The 19,706-nt window shown below is 35.6% G+C and overlaps 1 protein-coding gene and 1 long non-coding RNA gene across 3 annotated transcripts in view; one reads left to right on the forward strand and one right to left on the reverse strand.

The window, feature by feature from the left end:
* The first annotated feature begins 168 nt into the window (after positions 1–168).
* The window catches only part of LOC129745302 (retinaldehyde-binding protein 1-like), a 43,488-nt gene continuing 23,950 nt past the window's right edge, over positions 169–19,706 (forward strand). Inside the window, exon 1 of one of the 2 annotated variants that reach the window (XM_055738289.1) lies at positions 169–1,053. The gene's annotated coding sequence lies outside the window, so the exon portion shown is untranslated. The other variant, XM_055738291.1, reaches the window with a different exon arrangement.
* Positions 16,042–17,042, reverse strand: LOC129745305 (uncharacterized). Its single transcript, XR_008737111.1, has 4 exons — positions 16,907–17,042; positions 16,685–16,789; positions 16,524–16,613; positions 16,042–16,334 (listed from the first exon to the last, which is right to left on the reverse strand). It is a non-coding gene; the product is annotated as an uncharacterized LOC129745305 (long non-coding RNA).

A 19,706-nucleotide genomic window follows, 5' to 3' on the forward strand; every position in this document is an offset into this window, starting at 1 on the left:
ATCGTTCTATTAACGAATCGTGAACAGGTGAGAAGCATTAAATCTTACTCACCAGAATGTTAGTGAGAATGAGAAAACCCAGAGTGTGCTCCATTTCCGCGGAAATCTCGCATACTATGATTTCATCAAATGCATTTTGGTGAAATTTTCCTCAGTGCGGTTCCGAAAGCCGCCCGAATCGGACACGGTTTTGCAGCAGTTTTCCCGAACGGAACGCCATTCAGGTTATGAAAATCTCTAAGCGCTGTAAAGGAGCTTTGTTGTTTTCCGGGCAGGATTAAGGGAGAGTTGAGTTGTCTCTCGGTTGAACTTGAAATTCCCTCGAAGCTTTCCAAGAAATCATATGATTAGTGCGACTGTATTTGTGAGAGTACATCATCCACGTGAGTTTTGTCTTATGGGTGAGTTCGTCCCGTTCGTCCTTTCTATGGTGAACAAGTGTGAGTGCTGATGCAGTGCATTTTCCTAGCTTTTATTTTACTTGGCGCCTCCTGTCGTTTTTGGGTGTGTTAGTGTGACAGAATGCGGCTGTTGTGGCAATCATGAGATGAAGATTTTCCACCCAGCCCCAAAAGCTTTTCTCGGCCAGAAGGTTAAGCAAGTGAAAGTGCCCAAACGGAAAGTGACACAGAATTGGGAGGAACCGTGAATATTTTCTAGGCAAATCTCTATAAATTGTAGTTTAAAAACCGAAAATCATTAGCGCCATTGTGATAAAACAATAAACTCAATCATAAGTGAAAATTCCCCTGTTGATTTCCACCACTTTTCAAACGATTGCATTCGGTGAAGGAAAAAAAAGTGCCACTCCTAGAGGGGAGAAAGCCGGAATTAAAAATAACCTTCGCCAATAAAACAAAGTGTCAATTTCATCTCGAGAGCAAAGAAAAACATAGATAATTCAAGTGTATATCGTGACAGAAACGTGCTGAGTCGTGCAGGTTTACTGACCTGGGGCCGAGTTGGATTGATCAAGCTAGAAGGGGAAAAAAGAAAAGGAAAATGCCATATATCGAGATTGTGCTCCCCAAAGTCCATCTTTTAGTGTAGTAGGTAAGTGCCTACAGGGAGAAAATATTTTTGAAGGCCAAAGCCAAAAGCGTTGTCATCGTCCTGGTGGAGAAAGAATAAAATTGGGTGAAAACAAATCCAACAAAAAAAAAAACAATACAGAATCACAACGCCAAAATTCAACAATCGTTGAGTGAACTAGTGAAGGTATGCAGTCTGATATGATTTTTCGAAAGGAGTTAAAAGTTTTTGAACATTTTTTTTTAAATTAGAAAATTGAACTTCAACATCTCAATTTGTAACTGACGTTAGATAAATGCTTTTTATTGGGTTGTGGTTAAAAACATAAAAAATAGAGAAATTTAAATTTTTAGATAGCGTGGCTTCAGCTTGATGCTGAAGGGAAATCGTTAGCATCATTTCGTCTGGTCGGCACCCGCGTGTATGGCGATGAGAGAGAATATAAATTTAAATTTTTGACCGAAGACTCACATTTTTTTTCGGGGAATGGAACGAAGGAGGGGTGATAACGAGAATGAAATGATTTGTTTTGAGATAGTATCTTATTTGACAAATGATAGAAAGGGAGGTGAAAACTGTTCGCGTGTTATTGTTTACAGATGTTGATGGTCAGTGCAAAAAAAGCGGGTGAACTATAAGAAGCGTGGCACATGTACCTGAATAATGCTCCGTAAAAACTTTGCTTTTACCTAGAACTGAAAACTTAACTCCAGCAACCATTTACATTTTGATCATTGTACACAATTAGAGTATTCAACATCATCTCTTGTTTATGTTCAATTTTCAAATAATAATGCTTAGTCAACACATACAGTGAGCAAAATAAGAATAGTACCACTATGTGTTTTGATTGTTTAAATATGAATGATTGAAAATCACCTAAATTTTCTTCTCCAATTTGTTTTGAATTGTTTAACGGATAAATCAAAATTTGGACGTTGAAATTGGCGTTGAGGACCAACAATATGAAAAAAGGGTGCGAAATAAGAATAGTAACACTTGTTTGATAAAGTTTTATAGTTCAAATATCAAATTCCTAAACGCGAGAGGAGCATCTCTTAAAACTCCCTTTAAAACCTTTGAAGTTGTATAATACTCCTTAAAATGCAGTTATCTATTCAAATAATTCGTAGAAGCATTATAATTAACTTTTGCCTAGTAATTTTTTAGAAATAATCTTTTTTTTGTTGAAAAACACAAGTGGTACTATTCTTATTTCGCCCCATTTTTTTTTCTCGACGCTAATTGCAAAGTCCAAAATAAGTAAACTTATGCTTGATTTATCCGTTGAACAATTCAAAACTAATTGTAGAAGAGAATTTTGGGGATTTTCTACTATTCATATTTTAACAAGCAAAACACATATTGGTACTATTCTTATTTCGCTCACTGTATTTTCTGGCTTTATTTGAAAGATTGAAATCAAGTTATTAAAATGATTATTAATGCTGAAGATAACATCCATCCAAGTCAGCCTTGGGTCATGTTTTACCCCACACAAGAAGCTCTGTCAAAAATTCGGATTCTGCATTGTATTTTAAGGGAAAATATATGCTCAGGTCTACTCTCCTAAAATTTCGATTAGTTGAAGTATTTGGTCCTATTTGGTCAAATTTTGTATGATTTGTACTAAAAACTACTAAGAGAGAGGCTCAGTTAATATTTCAAGTGGTAATGCAAAACTAGGGATATGTGGAATCTATTTTTTCAGATGTCCGAAGACATTGAAAGTTTTTCGTGGAAAAATATTAGCGAAGGCAAGCTATCGATGAAGGTGCTCAGTATTTAAAAATAAACCTGCTTCACCAAAATGTTAATAACTTTTGAATGGACAAAAATTAACAGCAAGTTTTCAGTTTTGTTAGAAACCTTAGACTTTAATTAGTATGATCGGGTAAGAATGACAGCGGAGTTGAAGGATGAACAGCGGGAGTGCGGTGAATTGTTTTTCAGGTGCCCAAATGTAGTGAATAATTGTGATTTTTTATTACTACACGTTTGCGACTTGGCTAGTAAAAATTATGGAAATTGTTATTTTTGACATTACTGTACTGTTTTATCTAGTCTAACTTTCGTTATTTAAATTATTGCTTATTTTGAGTTGATTATTGAGTAAATTAGAGGAGCAATTTTTATGGGACAGCTTTGCGGGTATATTTCATATAGGACAGACATGACTTGTTCTTTGTTTCATATATATTGAGAACAAAGTTATGAAAGTTTTGAGTCTAAATTGAAGAACTCACTGTATTTGAACGATTTTTGAGATAAACTGAAAAATGACGAAAATGCATATGGGACAGTCTTGCGAATAGCGGCAGTGCACTAGGAAATCAAAAGTCTACTGAATTCTTTATCACCGTATCCTGAAATTTAAATAAAATCCATACCATAACAAAACGTTATTTCATTTTAAAAGTCTTTAGATTGTTTGCAATATCATCGGACACCAACTTTCACTATAAATAGGATTGCATAATAAACGATTCATATATTTCCTGAGACGGACGCTGGTCCGCGTTGTTATTTTTTTTTGTATTGGAAAATTATGACATCTTTTTTTTTGTATTTTGAACGATTTTTCGAAAGAAAAATGTTTTTCTTCAAATTAAATATTCATTTCTTGTAGAAATTTCATATTTTTTTCATCTGTTTCAAACTCTATTGATCTAGAAAAAATTCATATCTGCATTGAAAAAACCTTATAGTGGCACATATCGTTTGATTTCCATTTCTTGCTTCAATCTCATTTAGGTACTGCGCGGTCATTAAAAATGCTTAATTTCTTTTTTTATTCAACGGACCATCATATGTCAAAAAAATTGTTAACAATAAGGAATCGTATGTTCTTTTGACAAACTAACTATTTGATGACTACATAGAAATAGTGATTTCATCTTAAAATAATGATTTTCGTAGGGTTAAATTTATTAAAGAACTAAACTCTGAATATAAATTCAACTTGTGTCACTATATCCTTGTCCGAAATTAAAATTTCTAAACCGAATTTGACAATACTAACGTTGAACAAAGTCACCGCACCGAGAAAACAGTTCAAAAAAACTATTTTAAATTCACATAAATGCTCAGTTTGTTAACATTGGAGCTTACTCTCTATGAAAAGTTATTAGCTGGCAGCAGTGCAGCTGCACTGATCCTAATAATGCCTTTTTCTGACAAGCATAAATTTAGGATTTCTTTCTAATTTGTAAAAATGGGGCTTAGGCTTACTAGGAGCCTGAGCTTCAAAATAAACATATTATATGGTTTTCTTTGATTGATAATTTTTCGGTGATTTATTTAGGACGAAATTAAAACTGCTGATTTTTACGTTTCGGCCTACTGAGCTTCAGCCATCTTCAGAAAAACTGTATTTAAAATAGATAGAAAGCAATAAATTTTTACAATATTTTCAAAAAACTATTTCCTATGCACACTATCTCGAAACTCACAACTTTTTTTGCGCGTGTTTCCCAAACGGCCGTCTCTTAATATTTAAAATCGACGTCAAGAAGATGCTCCTAGTCAGACGTCGTCTCGGTGTGCTTCAGGTTGGTTCGTCGTCGGTTTGATGTTTGGTTGGATCGTTCTCTTGAATTGGGGCGTCCCTCTCAGCATCTATAACACTCTTATAACAAAGCTGAGAAAAATTTAATTTTTTTCTATCTATTTTAAATACAGTTTTTCCGAAGATGGCTGAAGCTCAGTAGGCCGAAACGTAAAAAAAACAGCAGTTTTAATTTCGTCCTAAATAGATCACCGAAAAATTATCAATCAAAGAAAACCATAGAAAAGTGCGGTGATCAAAACCAAACAACAAATAAACATGTTAAAATTTTTCATGATTGATTATATTTATAAAAGATATGAAAGCTAAGTATATTTCAATCCCTCCGACCAGAATTATTATTTCATTACTTTTAATCATTATTTGATTATTATTTTCATTTTTAAACATAATATCGATCTTCATTTATACGGAAACAAAAAGTTAAACAAATTTATTTGTTACCTACAAGTAATTTTAATTTTCTTTTTCGGAGTTTCAGCTATGGTTTAAGGTTTTTCATGGGCTGTTGGATGTCGCCAAAGAGGATTTGCGTACGAAGAAGGGAACCATCAATCATTTCGTGAATGTTTGTATATAGAATTGTGGATTTTGTCGGAAAGTGTGTTCTTTCTTTTTTTATCTTTTTAGCTTTTGAACAATGCACAATTAAAAGGTTGTGAAAAACGGTTTTAATAAGTAACTTACCTTAAAATTTGAAAATTCTTCTCAACAAGAAGATAGTTATAATAGTGATAAAATGATAGAAAGTCTGTAAGGCATAGACAAGATCAGGGCTCACGAAGGATTGATTTTATTTCGATTATAGTCTAAGAAGTATGCTTGATTGAAATGATATCCGAATCAAGTTTAATTGCAATCTTATATAGGTAATTTTAGTGTTTTTTATTTTCCATGACACTTTTCATCCCTAAGACACTTGTGTTGTTGGTTGTGGATGCTGATAAATGGAAATTTATCTGAAGAAAATAGATTAATTGAAATTGTCGCGTGAAATATTGTTTACTATTTTGTATGACAGCGGGTTAGTTCTAAGGTCGGGCTTTGTATAGATAATTTAAGTATTTATTTAGACTGAGTCTAGTTAGATACACATAAGCTCATTGAGGGATATGAGGAGAAAAAATATTTTTGTAGTAAGCCTTTTGGGTTTTTATGATCGTGTGCATAAACGAAGAGTGGATTTGAAATTCGAAATACCCTACACGTTTTAGAGGTCATGCATCCATTTTGATCTGAGCACAAGCTTTATTTCGACTGGTCAGGTTTAACATAAATAATGTAGGAAAAATTGGTAAGAAATGTCGACAGCTTGTATTTGTGTGGTTTACTGATGTAATGTTAGTTTAATTTTAGCATTTTGTAAAGGACGAACTTAAAACTGCTCTTGCATTTTCTACTCAAGTGGTAGTCACATTCAAGGAAATTTACTAAGAAACATACTTAGAAATGTATTTAGAAACTACAAATATCAAAACTTAAAAAATTGCCATACACGTTTTACAAGACTAGTGCGCCTTTTTCCCAAAATGTGTTTGTTGAGTTTAGTTAAAGAATAAATTATTTCGGAAATTTTGGAACTAAACTAGGGTAAAATTACTCAGAAAGCAATATATCTTAATATTTTGATAATTCACCTCAAATTTGTTTTTTTAACCATGTTGAAAGTTAAAATCAACTGCTTAACGAGGACAGTTTTGGTAGATTTTTGATTGAATTCATTTTTACGAGCTGCATTTTAGAATGTAATATTCTCCTCGACCAAAACAATTTCAAAACTGCAAAGTTCAATAGCAATGTTTCTAACAAATTTATATCATGGTATGTGTTAAAAAAGTTTTGTGCTTGACTAGATGCGATATAAATTGTAAAAAAAGGCTGAGTAAAATATTATAGTTTAAAAAGATCAGGCACATAAGAAAGAAGAACGGCTCAAATATTTTGGGCAGTATCATGATTTCCCTCGCTTAAGGTGTGCCCTTGCCAAGATAGGTAGATCATTAGGTAAAACATTGCGCTTAACCTCAATCGACAGAACCGTGAAAACGCAGGGTCAAAAATAGTTATGAAATTTCGAACGATATGTACGGAATTTGAAACAAAATTACAATTTATGGAAAATTGAGGGGTCTTATTGTTCAAATAAGTGATCAGTCGCTTTCTTTGAAATAGCTTGTAAAGCAATTATTAAAATTCATGTTCAAAAGCTTTCAATTTTCTGACTACGAGTCAGTTTTTCTTTGGCCATTTAGCAGTATTTCAGCAAAATAATCGAATTTCGGAGAGCATTTTTTCAAATGAAGTCGTGAAAATATGCGAAAGAAAAATGACTTGTTACTACTTGTAAATGCTTCTTTATTTTAAATAATAAAAAATGTAAAAAAATCAGTTATGAGAAATTAAGCAAAAGTCAATTTTTTTAAACTCAAATAAAAATCTAAGTTAAAATTATGTATTCCATACATTTCCATACATTTCTGTGCAATTTCTCTAACTATTTTTTGGTTGGCCTACTAATACATATGCAAGCAGCGGAGTAGTATACCTATAAATCTAGCCCTTGCTGCCTGCAGGTTAGAGAGGTTTCAAATTTCGCATAGCCTACTAGTTTTTACGAGTTCATGCGTAGGACAGAAATGAGTGTTTTCAAACAGTTTACGGGATGAAAAACACAGTGTATTTAAATTCCTCAAGAACAAAAAAAAAACAAACTTAAACCAGCTTTTGTTCAACATAATATTACTAATTATTATTAAAGTTTCACAACCTTACAGCAAAAAAAAAACTCAAATTCACAACAATAGTCTATATCTTATAAAATTTTATGCTTTGGCTAATATATTAATGGTTTCAGATTCGTAAAAAATATACAGTCATTATATTTACATTATAATATAAATATTTGTAAATCCTTCAGATTTTCAGCTGGATCGCCACAGGATGAATAACAAGTAGAAAAGGAGAAATTTCGAACAATCTATGCATCAAATGTTTTATCAATCATGTTTTTTTTCCAGAAAAATACGATTGCTATATTCCAGTTTCCAACACTTACGACCATTGTTAAATTATTTTTTAAAACTTATTATTTATCTTCATCTATACCATAATAGTAACTATAACTGAAATCATAAACTAAATACATGTCCATCTTTTATTGGACGTATTAGGGTGCTAAGTTTATATAATTTGGTGATTATATTTATGAAGTTCCTAGATATGTCAACAATAAAAGATGGAAAGACTAATCATAATTACATGACCCATTTGGTCATGCGGCTATGATTGGGCGGGGCTTATTGGCAATGAAAGTAGCCTCGGGATGTGCAGGTGCCATTCTGAAATGGGTTACTGGAATTTCGATAGAGCTAACACCACCAGCACCCGCGATTGAACAATTTTAATCAAATGGATTAATATTGGCTCTTTTGCATAACATACCTGCCAGCTCAGGGGGTCGTTGGATGGATTATACATACATACATACATACATTGATTATATTTATAAAAGAGATATTTTTACGTAAAACTCATCGGATCGATCCTTAGGATGCTTAGAAATAACACATTTATTAATTTTTATTTTCATTGCATTCCGTTTCACATAATTCCTAAAATTTACTCGGTCCATAGCAACCGTTCTCCAACTTCTCGAACATCCCACATTCACCAAATCCGATCCACTTGGACAAGCGGGGTCGGTCGGTCTCGGACCCGTAGGCCAGCATATACTTCGTCTTGGACATAACTCAATCCTTCCTGCTTCGCGTTTCAGTTTGCTATAGATCTCCTCTAGCGCCGCAGATGATCTGCCGACTATATCAAGTCATCGGCAAAGCAGATAAGTTGAGCAGGTAAGGATCTCCACATTTCGCCCACCGTTCGTCTAATAACACCTTCTAGCGCCACGTTGAACATGATGAAGGATAGATCATCGCCTTGTCGAAGCACCCTGCGTGATTCGAATGAACTCGACAATTCACCCGAAATCCGCACACAGCACTGCGCTCCATCCATCGGCTCCTTGATCAGTCTGATCATCTTCCTGGAAAAGCCGTTCTCGTCCATGATTTTCCATAGCTCGTCACGGTCAATCGTCTCGTAGACGGCATTGAAGTCGTTAAAAAGATGATGCGTAGGGACCTGGTGTTCGCGGCATTTTTGAAGGATTTGCCGTAATGTGAAGATCTGGTCCGACGTTGACCATATCTCCATGAAGCCGGCCTGATGACTTCCCACGAATCTGTTTGCTTAAGGTATTAGACGGCGTGGTAGGATTCGGGACAGCACTGTGTAGGCGGAATTTAGGACAGTGATCGCTCGGTAGTTCTCACAGTCCTTCCACTCCTCCGGTAGCTGTTCTGTGTCCCAGATCCGGACCATCAACCGGTGTAGGCAATCGACCAACCGGGCCTATTTTGATGAGCTCAGCTGCGATGCCATCCTTGCCAGCCGATTTGTTGCTATTCAGCTGGAGAATAGCTTCCTTAACTTCACATCTCGTCTTTGGCTACGCCCGGCGATGTACTTCTTGGTCTCCTGCATGTGCGCCGTTCAGGTGTTTATTGAAGTGCTGCTCCCACCTTTTGATCACCTCATAATTGTCTGTCAGGACGCCTCCGTCCTTATCCCTAAACATTTCGGCTCGCGGCACGATACGGCACGGAACGATGCAGTTGCGATCGAGCTCCTCCTTCTCCAGGCGGCGCTTTTTCTCCTGGAAAATTTGAACTCGCTGCCTCTTCCGCTGTCGGTGATTTTCCACATCTCTACGGATGCTTTTTTGCACTACTGTCGCCAGAACCGACTTCAGAGATACACGGAAAGTGAGGGCGGACTCTCGGGGAAACAGTTTGGTTTCCGTCGAGGTCGCAGCACCGTAGATGCCATCCGCTCGGTCATCGAGGTAGCGGACAGAGCCAGGCTGACCAAGAGGAGAGGGCTCCGCTTTTGCGCGGTTGTCACTCTGGATGTGAAGAACGCCTTCAACAGTGTCAGTTGGACAGCGATTGCGTCGTCGCTCATCCAAATGAGGATCCCGGCATATCTGTATAGGCTTGTGGAAAGTTACTTCCACAATCGCCAACTGCAGTATATGACCGGCGAGGGTTTGCGAAGACAAGAGGTTTCGGCCCGGTTCTGTGGAACATCACTTACGACGAACTCCTACGAACGAGCCTCCCATCGGGAGCCGAACTCGTAGGATTTGCAGATGATGTAGTCCTCTTGGCGAGAGGCTCCTCAACAGCGGAGGTTGAGCTACTGGCCACGGTAGCTATCCAGACAGTGGAACGCTGGATGCACTCCAAGTGCCTGCGTCTAGCCCACCACAAAACCGAGATGGTGCTTATCACCAACCTGAAATCACCCCAAACAGGTACCATTGCCGTTGGACCGTGCAATATCGTGTCCAAACGCGCAATCAAGTACCTAGGGGTGATGATTGACGACAGGCTCAGCTTCACGAGCCATGTCGAATACGTGTGCAAGAGAGCGGCAATGGCCACGGCCGCACTCACACGAATGATGCCGAACTCCTCGGCCATCCAAAGCAGCAAAAGGCGGATCCTGGCAAGTGTGACCACATCGATCTTGCGGTACGGAGCAGTGGCCTGGAGGCAGGCCTTGGGAGGAAGCTGTAACCTTCAGCGACTTAGCAGCGTTCAGCGGCTGATGAACCTGCGGGTTATCAGCGGATACCGGACCACGTCGTCCGAAACCGCCTGTGTAGTAGCGGGTGTTATGTCCATCTCGGTTTTGCTTGAGGAGGATGTCTATTGCTACGACAACAAAGACACGCCCAACGTTCGAGATCTCGCCAATGAGGACTCGATGTCCAACTGGCAGCAGCTGTGGGACAGCTAAACGAGAGGAAGGTGGACCCATCGTCTGATCCCGCACATCGGGAGCTGGATCGGAAGAAGGCACGGTGAAGTGGACTTCTATATGACGCAATTCCTGACTGGTCATGGATGCTTCATGAAGTACCACTATCGGTTTGGACATGTGGCTTCGCCATATTGCCCAGATTGTGGTGATGAAGAGGAGACACCCGAACATGTGGTGTTTGTCTGTCCGAGGTTTGCGGCGGTAAGTACTTCCATATTTGCCGCCTGTGGGCCTGACACGACAGCAGATAACGTTGTACAGAGAATGTGTGCGGATTCCAACACTTGGCATGCGGTCAGCGATGGATTCACCCGGATCATGACTGCCCTGCAGAGGAGCTGGAACCAACGGCAGTCCGCGAACGGTGTAGGATGACTCCATGGCGGGGAGCATCTGAGTAGTGTGCGTCCGATCCCCTGATCGAAGCTACAAAGATAAGGTATCATCTTCTGCGTAACGGAGGTCAGGGGTGCGCCGCGAACGTGTGAAGGATACCCCAATGTCGGGGGGTATCCGAGTCGTGCCGCTTCCTAAGAGGGAAACTGCGGGGATAAGACTTTACCTTCCTCGTAGCTGATCTCGAGGGAAGAGGGTTAACCACTGTTGGGGGATACCCACGGGTAGAGAGGCTCTCGACGCCGGGCGAGCCTCTCGAGTCGGTGTAGGATGTCGTCACCGTCGGGACACATCCGAGTCGTAGCGTTCCAAGTCCCGAATGTGTGCCGTGACAGGCGCGAGCCTAGGATAAGCTGCTCTCGATTTGGCACACAACGGGCAGGAAAATCCGCGGGCTAAAAATCCTAGGGTTGCCAACCAAGGGGGATAAAGAAGACCGGACAACGGTCGGAGTAGACTGACCCCATCGACGGGGGGCTGTCGAGTAGAGTGCGTCCGACCCCACGGTTTGAAGTTACAAAGATAAGACAATACCTTCTGCGTAGCGGATGCCGTGGGTGCGCCGCGTTCGAGCATAGGATCAGTGATGCCACATTTAAATCGGTATTTTCGAGTCCGAAAAAATCGGTATTCGGTATGAAAATTCCTAAAATCGGTATAAAGACCGATTTTTTTTCGGAGCTTTTAATACTATTTTTATTGAAAGAATATTGAAAAATTACTATTTTGCTGATATCGTTATTTTTAAACATGATATTTTCTGCCCACTGCGACTTTATTGTGTTATTCACTCTAAACACTTTTATCATTTAGTATTTTTATGCTCCTTAAATCTTTACACTGAATACTACTACATTCATGAATCCAGATCTTGCTTGGATGTTCTTGTTTCAAGAAATACAACGTTGAGAAAAAAAAATTTCTACAATTTTTTAAAATTGAAATAAATAAGATAACAACTATTTATGGCATCATTCAAGATAGTCATTGAGTATTTGATATTAAAGATCATAACTCATTGAACAACTTTGTTGAAGACTGCGAAACGATTTGATTTTTTGTGTTTTTAAATATCAAAAATTTAATTTCGTTTAAAATTTCTCTAAAACTTCGTCAATATTCCCGTTTTTTGTGGTTTAGAAAAAAATAACGAAATGAAAACTTCCATTACTTTTTTTCTTAGAAATCAAAATTACTCGTGGTCTTCGAGAATGTTGATTATTGTGTGGATATTTTCAAAATATTTGGAATGTTTCAAAGCTTTGCCAAAAAGCGCACAATTTTTTTAAAGAAATTTTTACCAGCAAAAGTTACAGGACCAGCAAAAACATAGGATTTTCTTTAATTTTGTGAACTTGTGCTATTTATCAAGAGCGTTCACTTATCTTGGTTCCTAAATTTTTAACCCACAATTTCAAGATATGATTTGCTTATATCTTAAACTGCTATAATCTCTAATCTACCATGATATTTGATAATCAAAATTCGATCTCAAGAGAGTTGGCGTATAGGAGACAAAGATGCTATCGAATAATCTGAGACTTGCTGGATAAATAGGCACTAGAATTATATTGGTTCATAATTCAAATAAGGAAAATGATAGTTATAGTTATATTTTGAACAAAAAATCTGTCAGAACGAATTTTTCAAAAATCGATATGAAATCGGTAGGTTTTGCCAAAAATCGGTATTCTGTGAATACCGATTCTTGGTCAAAATTTTCGTCAAAAATCGGTATGAATACCGAAAAATCGGTAGGTGTGGCATCCATGACGATGACGTTCTTCGCTTACGCTGTTGATGGCTGTTTTGATGGTGTCTCAACCAACAGTCCTCGAGTGGGGCTTCGTCAAGCTCTCCCTATGCCGGCAGCGCGACTTCAGGTTGCTTCAGCGATATTTAACCGAGGCGGGCGTCGGTTTCTAACCAGACTTGTAAACTATCGACATTTTCCCTGACAGTCGCACAGCCTGCTTTTATCAATTTCATTGTTCGTGTCATCAAAGGAATGCTACCATACACTTGCGGAACAGTCGACTACCATCAAACGAAACGACATTCATTCTTCTTGGTGTGATTGTCGAATGAAATTTCGTGTCTCGGTACACGAGAGCGATAATTTGATGGTCAAACGACCAGAATTCCCCACAGTTTACGACATCGCCTATTTCTTTCACGCAGCAGAACCTACAGACTCAATGCAAATGTAATCTTTTCTATTCACTCTCTCCTGTGGAAAAATCCGCCGTTCTACTGCGCCGGGGTGATGTTTGGATGTATTGGCCGACCAATGTGGAATGATTATTTACGCATAAGGGATGAAAGTCAAACGACTAACCACTATAAAGATCAAAATTTCATTTGACATTTTTTTGCTCTCTGATCAAACGGTTGCACTCTCCATGATTGTCACGAACGATGTGTTGTGGATATCTCCGAAAAAGTTCAAACGATGGTGACCACTTACAAGCCTGTTCCTAACTAGCTGTTGGCGCCTCGACAGCTTCTGACGTCGATGATGTCCGAGAAGTGCCGACTGTCTATCGAAACGTGGACAATCTGCGATTGCGTTTGGTACGGTGATCTCCGGCTGTACTTATGTAGGAGGCGGTGCTGGAAAAAGGTACTACATACTACGTGTGGCCATTAGTTTTGAGGCGGGAAAGTCTATTACACTAAAAAAAAGTATCCCTCGATACGTCGAATCGAAGTACTCAGAGTAGCGGTCAAATGTCTTAACAACACCAATATCAGGGCTGTATTTATTGCCCCCTTAGTTGTTCTGACGAAGAGGAACAAACAGCTGGAGATTTTGTTTTCTCAAATCCTGGAGGTCACACGTTGAATTGAAGTGATTCCAGTAGTGCGGTGCAGTTGGTTCTAGACGACAGCAGGTCAACAACGATAGTGGCCCCAGTACCAGTCCTGCTGGCTTGCAGCGTGTCGATGTCGATAAGACGGCAGCGGCTAGCGTAGCTAGGCCGGCGAAACGGGTCTTGTCAATTCAGATGTCGTAATGTTTGAAAAACCGTAATTGGCATAAGGACTCGGCTCCCAACCAAAATGACCACTACATTCAAGCGAAACAAGAAAAACATTTTATGGGATTTTGGATAATTCATCCCAGAAACAAGAAAAAGAAAACCACGGCGCCGTAAGGGAGCCGAACTCCAATCACTAATTATAGTGGCTTGCCAACCAGACACTTTAACTTTCTGCCATCGATCAATCACAAAAAAATGCACAACGGTGGCTTCCCGGCGTTTGGCCTCCTTTCAAGGTAGTCTTTTGTCTTGTGATGGAAACGGGAGAGGGAATGGAATTGAAGGGAACGGGAAACCCATTGAATGAGAACTGTGCATTGCTGCCTGCCATTACATACACACGCTACATATACACAGCTGCTAAAGCCGGGCAGCTTGGCCTGTGGTTGTTTGTCGGTGAATTGAAGGAATGTCTGGATCGGGGGGAAATCGAAAACCGGAAACCGCTGAGACGAGTTGCCGATAGTTTCAAGCGAAACCCTAACCATTCTCTCCGAGATGCCGCAAATAAGCTGGGTGTATCGTCTACAACCGTGCATCGAGCCAAAAAACGAGCCGGACTATCGACTTACAAAAAGGTAGTGACTCCAAATCGCGATGATAAACAAAATACGACGGCCAAAGCGCGATCCCGGAGGCTGTACACGACGATGCTGACGAAGTTTGACTGCGTGGTAATGGACGACGAATCCTACATCAAAGCCGACTACAAGCAGCTTCAGGGACAGGAGTTTTATACGGCAAAAGGAAGGGGAAAGGTAGCAGATATTTTGAAGCACATGAAACTGGCAAAGTTCGCGAAGAAATATTTGGTTTGGCAAGCCATCTGTCTGTACCTGTGGCTTGAAAAGCAGCATTTTCATAGCTTCCGGGACTGTCAACCAAGAAGTTTACGTGAAAGAGTGTTTGAATAAACGTCTGCTGCCTTTCCTGAAGAAACACGGTTGTTCCGTACTGGAACCGGATTTGGCATCTTGCCATTACGGTAAAAAGGCCATGGAGTGGTACGCCGCCAACAACGTGCAGGTGGTTCCCAAGGACAAGAACCCTCCCAACACGCCAGAGCTCCGCCCAATTGAGAAATACTGGGCTATTGTCAAGCGGAACCTAAAGAAGACCAAAAAAACTCCAGTTCAAGGCAAACTGGCTTTCTGCGGCGAAGAAGGTGAACAAGGTGGCTGTACAAAATCTGATGGCAGGGGTTAAGCGTAAGGCCCGGCAATTCGGATATGGAAAAGCGGAAGCCTAAATGAATATTTTTCCTGAATTTCATACTAATTAAACTTGAAAAAGAAATTTAATTTGATTTTTTAAATAAACGATTTCACCGATTTACACGCGTTTTCCCTTGACCAAATTTTGACCGTTTCACCCTTTATAATAAAGACCCGCAGTCCCGCAGTTTCTAACCGTAGTGTTCGAGTAGTGATCGCTTTACCGTGGTTCACCTTTTCAAATGCAGCTGATAGGTCAGTTAAGATGACATCGGTTTGAGATCCCTTAGCAAAGCTGTCTTGCAAAGCGAATGTGAACTCAAATTACTAACGATGTTTCTGAATAAAACCATATCAACCGAATTTCTTACCAGACTTTTCAAATACTTTGCACTGTACGTACAGGTCTGTTAAAAATAAAGTTATTTCTCCATATCCTCATTCATTACCTTAGAATCACGATTCTATTTCCAAAACCAGCTCTGCAACTCGCGTGACTGTGCAGGTAATTACAGGATCCATTTAATCGGTCCACAATTGAGGGTTTGCGATGTTTTTAAGCGTGCTTCCCAAACGAGACTAACTGACCTGGGTATCAGGAGTTGGGAGAAGGAATGAATAAAAAGAACACTAAAAGCAAAACACATACAAACCTGTTAAATAACAAGACTAAATGGCGCCATCCAGCGCTCTTTTATCAGGTGTTTTGCCTAGTGGAAAAAACTAGAGCAGTAGAATTTTTCTGATCCAGAACTTTGATGTTTCTGCTGATGGGGTTCCTAAATTTTCCTGTCTCGGAAAAGCAGGTTTCTATTTCAGGTTTTATTTAAAAAAAAAATTACCGAATACCGACTAAGTGATCATCCTTCTGAGCAATTTAAGTGAGTACACTGTCTACTTTTTTGTTGGAAATTTATTCTTTAATGAATTATACAAATTTAATCATTGGCGACCGGAATTTGAATCATTTGTCAGATTTGTTGAAAATTCATAACTGTTTAAAATATTTTTCCTTTTTTTTTTCCTTAAATTTTCATTTCTGTTGGTTGGTTTCCATTTTTTTTTATCTGGATCGTAGCATATTGGATCATTTTTTTTTTAAATTTTGAAGCTTTTTGGAAACTCATCGAGGGTTGAGGTTGACCGATTTTCTTGTGGTTTCACGAAACGGTTGATGGAATATAGATTTATCTAAAAGAAAGAAACACTTTAAATTACTGCATTTTAAACGAATTTGAAAAAGCTCTACGTATTCAGGCTGCTTTTTTGTATTTTAAAAGTATAAGAAAACTAAGGAACAATCCAGCTGTAGGAGCTCACATGTATAAAAAAAATCTTTATAAACTATTATAACACGTGCAAATTTACGACTGAACTTACCATGTTGTTCTGATCGAGGCTACTCTACCAGTACGGATCAATATTATAGAGGTCCAACATTATATCAATCATGTCTAAAGGCGCCTGATCCTGAAATTCATTTTTAGGAAGGTAAATTTCATTACACATTTTTTTATTACTCGTAGTAGAAAATTACTTACCTGTGTCCTGGACGACCACAGGAGCGGGACGATCATTATTCGGTCCTCTGGGTAAGGCCGAGCCGAAAGAAACTGCACAAATCAAAAGTAACATTTTGAGGCATACTGAAAAAGAAATAAAAACAGATCAAATGATTTCCTTGAAAGTGAGCCTAAAAAATTTCATCATTATTCATTCTTTTAAAAAGCAGTTATTTCAATTAGTTAAGGGTTAATACTTACATAAAATGCGGAAAACTTCCATGATTAAGCTTGATGTTGTTCAACCGTTTAGCTGATTAACTGTTTGTATCGATACGACTGACTAACTTCTTGTTATGATTTTGTATGTCAAAGCTTATCCTTTTATATACAGAAGACCTATCAAAAGACACGTCATTAAAAAATTTCTTTTTTTATATATACATATATATTACCTATAGGGTACTTTGAGGACAAATAACATTTATCAAACCTGAAATAATCCATAAAATTGTTTTGATGATTTGATGATGTTTAGTACAGTTCTGATTTTTTGAAATAAATATTTTAAATCCTACATTATTATCTTCTATACGTTCTCAAATGAATATTTTTACTCCATTTTCCTTAAACTTCTGAGTAGTATATGCTTTTGAGTTGCACATTTGTATATTCAAGTGACCCTTCTCTACTGACACATTGTAATGGCTCGAGGAACCACATCTGCACAACTGTTGGGAAATTGCTCGGGATGTAATTGCAACATATATTGGGTAAATTGTTTGAATGGTTTCCTCATTCTTACAAAGTAAAAAACATTTGGTCACAAATTACAATATGTCTACAGAATACCCTTAATTTGGCTAACAACTAAAATTACTAAAATAACAAACATTTCTGAAATAACTAATATGACTAAAATGACAAAAAAGACAAAAATGACAAAAATACTAAAATAACAAAAAAAAACAAATAATACAAAAATAACAAAAACTACAAAAATAACAAAAATAACAAAAATGACAAAAATGACAAAAATGACAAAAATTACAAAAATGACGAAAATTACTAAAATTACAAAAATTACAAAAATTACAAAAATTACAAAAATGACAAAAATGACAAAAATTACAAAAATGACAAAAATGACAAAAATGACAAAAATGACAAAAATGACAAAAATTACAAAAATTTCAAAAATTACAAAAATTACAAAAATTACAAAAATTACAAAAATTACAAAAATTACAAAAATTACAAAAATTACAAAAATTACAAAAATTACAAAAATGACAAAAATGACAAAAATTACAAAAATTACAAAAATTACAAAAATTACAAAAATTACAAAAATTACAAAAATTACAAAAATTACAAAAAATACAAAAATTACAAAAATGACAAAAATTGTAAAATAACAAAAATTACAGAAATAACAAAAATGAAAAAAATTACAAAAATAACAAAAATTAAAAAAATTACAAAAATTACAAAAATTACAAAAATTACAAAAATTACAAAAATTACAAAAATTACAAAAATTACAAAAATTACAAAAATTACAAAAATTACAAAAATTACAAAAATTACAAAAATAACAAAAATTACAAAAATGACAAAAACTACAAAAATTACAAAAATTACAAAAATTACAAAAATTACAAAAATTACAAAAATTACAAAAATTACAAAAATTACAAAAATTACAAAAATTACAAAAATTACAAAAATTACAAAAATTACAAAAATTACAAAAATTACAAAAATTACAAAAATTACAAAAATTACAAAAATTACAAAAATTACAAAAATTACAAAAATTACAAAAATTACAAAAATTACAAAAATTACAAAAATTACAAAAATTACAAAAATTACAAAAATTACAAAAATTACAAAAATTACAAAAATTACAAAAATTACAAAAATTACAAAAATTACAAAAATTTCAAAAATTACAAAAATTACAAAAATTACAAAAATTAAAAAAATTACAAAAATTACAAAAATTACAAAAATTACAAAAATTACAAAAATTACAAAAATTACAAAAATTACAAAAATTACAAAAATTACAAAAATTACAAAAATTACAAAAATTACAAAAATTACAAAAATTACAAAAATTACAAAAATTACAAAAATTACAAAAATTACAAAAATTACAAAAATTACAAAATTTACAAAAATTACAAAAATTACAAAAATTACAAAAATTACAAAAATTACAAAAATTACAAAAATTACAAAAATTACAAAAATTACAAAAATTACAAAAATTACAAAAATAACAAAAATGACGAAAATAACTAAAATAACAAAAATTACAAAAATTACAAAAATTACAAAAATTACAAAAATTACAAAAATTACAAAAATTACAAAAATTACGAAAATTACAAAAATTACAAAAAATACAAAAAATACACAAATGACAAAAATGACAAAAATGACAAAAATGACAAAAATGACAAAAATTACAAAAATTACAAAAATAACAAAAATAACAAAAATAACAAAAATAACAAAAATAACAAAAATTACAAAAATTACAAAAATGACAAAAATGACAAAAATTACAAAAATTACAAAAATTACAAAAATTACAAAAATTAAATAAAATTACAAAAATAACAAAAATTACAAAAATTACAAAAATTACAAAAATTACAAAAATTACAAAAATTACAAAAATTAAAAAACTTACAAAAATAACAAAAATTACAAAAATTACAAAAATTACAAAAATTACAAAAATTACAAAAATTACAAAAATTACAAAAATTACAAAAATTACAAAAATTACAAAAATTACAAAAATTACAAAAATTACAAAAATTACAAAAATTACAAAAATTACAAAAATTACAAAAATTACAAAAATTACAAAAATTACAAAAATTACAAAAATTACAAAAATTACAAAAATTACAAAAATTACAAAAATTAAAAATTACAAAAATTACAAAAAATACAAAAATAACAAAAATTACAAAAATTACAAAAATTACAAAAATTACAAAAATTACAAAAATTACAAAAATTACAAAAATTACAAAAA

Source organism: Uranotaenia lowii, chromosome 2 (genome assembly GCF_029784155.1).
Source record: "Uranotaenia lowii strain MFRU-FL chromosome 2, ASM2978415v1, whole genome shotgun sequence".
Lineage (NCBI taxonomy): Eukaryota > Metazoa > Arthropoda > Insecta > Diptera > Culicidae > Uranotaenia > Uranotaenia lowii.